The sequence below is a fragment of the Carettochelys insculpta genome, chromosome 10 (assembly GCF_033958435.1).
Source record: "Carettochelys insculpta isolate YL-2023 chromosome 10, ASM3395843v1, whole genome shotgun sequence".
In the NCBI taxonomy this organism is placed as follows: Eukaryota; Metazoa; Chordata; order Testudines; family Carettochelyidae; genus Carettochelys; species Carettochelys insculpta.
In genome coordinates, this window is record NC_134146.1 from 42,792,161 (window position 1) to 42,797,626 (window position 5,466).

Below are 5,466 nucleotides of genomic sequence, written 5' to 3' on the forward strand. Positions count from 1 at the left end.
AGAGTACTGTGCCATTGGAAAATACCCTTCATCAAAATATGATTAAACCAGCCAAGATTTTATAATTTGGCTGACTTTTCTCAACCATGCTGATACAGAGGCACAGGTAGCCAGTTTTACCATTCTTTGTACCTTACTAACCCACTGTTTAATAATGACGTTCAAAAAATCTTTCCATTGTTATGTGATTATAGACAATACCGTATTTATGTTCAGTGATAGTATTACAGCTAGCCAGAGCATCAAGGGACTTTTCCAACAATTGTGGATTGCTGGGAAACTCCAGCTACAGTCCCTCCTCCCCAGAAATGTCTTCTACTATGGGGACCAGGATGCGGGATGCAGCAGAGAAACAGCTACTTCATCTCTTTGCCACACAGATATTTCTCCCACACTAGGAGAATTCTCATCTGGGCAGATCTGGCAGATTTATATCTACTTTTCCATTGTTAATACAGCAAAGTCCCCACATTTGCAAACTTAAGGTTTGTGAATTAAATTATTAGTGTGTGGCTACTTTCCTGGGGCTCCGGGCAGGAGCACCGGCAGCTGCCGCCTCACCAGGACTCCAGGCCAGGAGCACCAACAGCTACTGTCTCACTGGGGCTCTGGGCAGGAGCCCTGACAGCCAGGCTCCAGGTGGGGAGTGCTGGCAGCTGCCATATTGCGAAATTCAACATTCACAATGGTTCTCCACATGGAACCCTTGCAAATGTTGCAACCCTACTGCATTATGGCATGAAACAGGTCGGAATGGAGGTGAAGATCTGGTTCTCTGTTTCCTTCTTTTCTATAAACAGAGACCATAAAAAAATTATGGAGATTTTCTCCTCTGGTGGGGAGTGGTAGAGCTTTCAACATATGGATACAAGAAAACTTAAATTACTGGATCCTGAAGCCAATGTTGAAGACTTTTTATTCTGAAACATAAAAGACACGGTGCTGCTCTAATTTGCATCCCACAGAATTCTTACATTGATGTTGGTTACCTGCATGGACCATAGTTACTGTTGTCTTTGCTAGGTTAGCATAGAACAAGCATAGCTAGCTCTGTAAAACCAAGAATTTCTGTTACACAAAAAAGAGTTAGCAAACCAATTGAGGCAGCTTTCCATAGTACAAAGTGCCCTAAATGAGACCAAAGATATGGCCTTGTCCATTAACATGTCCTGCTGCTTTCTGGAAGGAGAGACTGAGGGCTAATCAAGAAGGGGTTGTGACTCAAGCTGTGCAGGGCGTGGCCGAGTCTTTAAACTGTGTCCCCTAATATTAACACATACAATTTGATAGTGCCCCTTTCTGACTCGTCGGCCAGGCAGGGGAGCCATCATTCTATTAGGTTGATCAAGTTGGAAATCAAGCAAAGGACAGCTGAGCATGCAGTCTGGCCTTCCTGAGCTGCCACACATTTGTCAGGGAGGAGACACCCCAGGGCATGTGCAGACCCTCAGAAGGGCAGGGACCAGGGCCAGCAAAAGAACAAGGGGCCTAGGCAGGTGCTACTGCCAATCCCTTCTGACATCCCCTGCCTCAGCAGACTGAGTACCTTGAGCTTGGCATCTAACAGTCCTGCCCCAATCACCCAGTCAGCACTAGGAACATCTCACAAGCAACCCTTGCCCAGGAATGAGGGAAGGGCCCAGGGGCTGACAGCGCCAGGGAGAGGCAGGCACTCTGTCTGGGCCTGGCTATTACCTATAAACAGTCCTGATCAGGCTGTTGTTCAGGCAGAAACAAATTGGCGAAGTAGGCTGTGATTGAGGAAGAGGATAGACACTGTAAATGACTCATTGTTACTGTTGGTCTGTTGCCATGATTTTAAAGCTGGCACTGCTTGCTGGGGGAGGAAGTGGAGTGACGTTACTGGCACTAGTGTAGTGTTGCAAGGAGAACACAAGACCACTGACCCAGTGAGGCAGGCAAAGCATTTTGCTGAACAACAAAAACAAAACAAAACAGGAAAGAACAAAACAGCTATTCATGATTTTCAGATTTAAAGTGTAGTATTGCTACACTGATTTTAGCAGACTACAAAATACAGTTATCTAGAAAAAAACATCTTGTTGGAGGTTTTAAGAAACTGGCAAATAAAAACTCAAAATAATGATCAAGGTCTCTCAGATGTACTCATAGGCTATGTCTACACTAGATGCATCTGTCGACAGAAGTAACTGTCAACAGGGAAATCTTGACAGAACAGCTGTCAACAGATTGCATCCACACACAACTTGCTCTGCCGACGGAGAACTGCCAGACTGAACTGCCCTCTGGTGCCAAAAAGTGGAATGGCAGCTCTGTGAAGAGGGCTGCCCAGCAACCAGAAGCCCCTCTGTCGACAGAAGTGGCTACACCGCACTTTTGTCGACAGTACTATATCCAGAGATTGTTATGCCTCAAATTTTTGAGGGATAAAACTGTCACGGAAAGTGCAAAATTCTGTCAAGACTTCGCCGACAGAATGCTTTAAGGGTGAGGCACACCCTGAGTTATGTCGACAGAAGGCTCCTCTTCTGTTGACAAAGCTCTCTAGTGTAGAGACAGCCATAGTGAGAAAGGTTCTTTTTTTAATTATCCAGGGGTAAATCCAGAGTATCTCTACTGAATTTACCAGAGTTATTCCACATTTAGTCCAACATAAGTAAAATCAGAAGCTGTCCAAATAAGATGCCTGTGGCTTGATTGTCAGCTGCCTTGTACTGTGCGTAGCTATTTAAAATTATGTAAATTTAGTGCAAATCTGGGTAAAATGCTAGCAAATCAGAAAGACACCCTTTTTCCACAGTGCAAATTATACAAATTGCAAGACAATGTAGGATCAGATTATGACTCTTGCCAAAAGAAATTACAATCTAAATACACATCCAGATCTGGATTTTCCAAGCTGGCAGCAGAACACTCAACTCAGGTCCAAAAACTGCAGGATTTTTATCTGCATTCTTCCCAGTCTTGGGTCTGCCAAGGACCAGCCTCATCTCCAAGGCAAATAAAAGCAGTGTTAAATCTGTATTATTGTGCCCGAACTGCTATGAATGACCATTTCTGCAGCCAGAGATCAGCTGGACACAGTTGCACACCAGACATATGTCTCTTTTCTCCAGACACTCCTCTTCAGCCTGTGAGTAGGCGTGAGAGAGTAACATATGAAAAATTTTGATAGCTCTTTACCAACGATTCCCCTAGAATGAAGCAATAAATAATCTGAGGATCACTAAACTGGCTTTATTGTTGCTCAGCACTGCCAGAGCAGCGCAAGTAGCTCCTGCGCAGAACAGGCTCTGGACTAAAGTACAGTATGCTTTCTATAAAGCATTATTTCAGTAATAACCTGGAAAGATATAACATCTAAACAATTCCTTTGTCGTTACAGTTCAACATTTTCTGAATTACTCCCTTTATTGCAAAATTTTCTCCTCCTCCAACAACCCTCTCTTGTGTACTAGTGCCACATGCTGGAAATTGTGGTAATATACCATCAACAAAAGGTTTCATAAGACCCATACAGGGTGCCAAGTAAACTGATTTTTCATCCTACGTCTAAAACAAATTATGAGTTACATTTATCCCCTCCTCCCAGTATCCTGCACTTTGCTAAGCTTTAAGTTTGTTAAGCTATACAGCAATAAAATAAACTGCATTTCCTCTCAAAGACAACAATAGGATAAGCTGAAATTCAGAAAGAATTTTCCCTAATAAACAACCCAAGTAAGAGAACCAGAGTACATGTTAAATGAAATTAAATGAGTCACTTACCCTTAAGAGTTAATACATCCAACCATCTCCTGGTTCTACTGCAACTGTGGGTTGTTGTTATTCGTCCTAGTTGTCTTCTATTGCTCGGTTTCAATATTTCCTCTGCTTTTCAGCGTCGTTGGTGTAGGAGGAGACTTAAAGTGAGGACATCAATCACCAGCCCACCCTTAGTGTGCAGCAGGCTGGGAGATGTAGTCCAAAACCACAAAGATCTAGCTTACATCTTTTCTGACCTAAGTCTGATACAAACTGGCAGTAACTCTACTGAAGTCAATAGAACTACATCTTTGAAAACTGAAGTGAAAGAAGACTCTAGCTCACTACAATCTGATTCTTCTTCTTGCTTCGTTGATTAAAAATAAAATTGTGTTAAATTAGAACATATTTAACACAATATACATTCTAGATAAAGGGATTTGAGGAAAAATATGGACAGGTAACCACTTGAACAAAAAAGGTAGCTTGTTATGTATTTTGAAACACAGCACTATACTAAGTAGTTTACGATAATTAGGTCTCATGTCACTCCAATTATGTCCAGCAAAGGCAAAAAGCTGTGGCTGGCTTGTGTCAGTTTGCTTGGGCTGTGGGACTCAAATTACTGTGTAGATATTGGGGCTAAGAGTCCCAGAGCTCAGTCTCCAGCCTGAACATCTATGCAACTGTTTTAACCCTCTAACTTGAGCTCCACAAGGCCTAGTTAGCTGATCTGGGCCAGCTGTGAATATGCAATGGATCATCTATCTTTGCACACATGTACCTTTGGCAAGGCTGATCCTAACTCTGACACCCCAGGTGCAGAAGGTGGGACCGTGCAAGAGACCTTAAAAATATCTTGCCTCTATAGGCTTCTGCTTAAAAGCTTCTTAGGTCACAGATTCCCTGACCCTGGGAGGTAGCTGCCACCAACCAAATGAGAAGACTCCTCTTTAAAACCCAAGAAGACACCCTGGGGATGTCTCCCTGCGAGGTAAGCCCAAGCTTTTAACCCTGCCATAGGAGAGAGCTTGAAAACAAAGAGCGAGAAATTAAGCTGCAATCTGACAGCTGATCTTACAGTCATAGGCATGCATATATGCAGACCCTTCTCTAGGACATAGGAATCAAATCATTGCCTTAAAAAAAGGTGATTTACTAACAAAACAAAAGATAAAGAATACAAATAAAGTGATAAACCATACTTGGTTGCTCAGTATTACAGAGCAACTAGAAAAGGGATAGATTAAAGCACAGAGAATCGCTTCCCTGGGATTCAGTTTAGAAACTACAGTTTCCGGGAGGGAGGGGTACATCAGCCAGCCTAAAAAGTCCTGCACCAAACTCCATATAAAAAATAAATAAAAATAATATCTTACTAAACATCTTTTCTATTTACATATGTTTGCCCAGATCTCCTTGCCTGGATATTTAATGGCTTCATTAAATGTGCTCAGGAGTAGAACATCTCTGTCCTTCTCTGCCAGCCATACAAAAGAACCCCTTCACCCTAGCAGGTAACTGCTTCAGTTCAAAAGATCCCCCTCTCTTCCCACTGGCTCACCCACCTGGCTGCTTGCCAACACAGAACCAACTCTCTCTGGCTTTAACTTTTTCCAGGTATTCATTCACGACCTTCAAAAGCAGCATAATCCACTAGTATGCTACAAAACATTTGGCTGACTTTTGACTCTTTACAGGCATAGCCCCTTGCTGCTACCAATGCCTGCCCTTTATCAT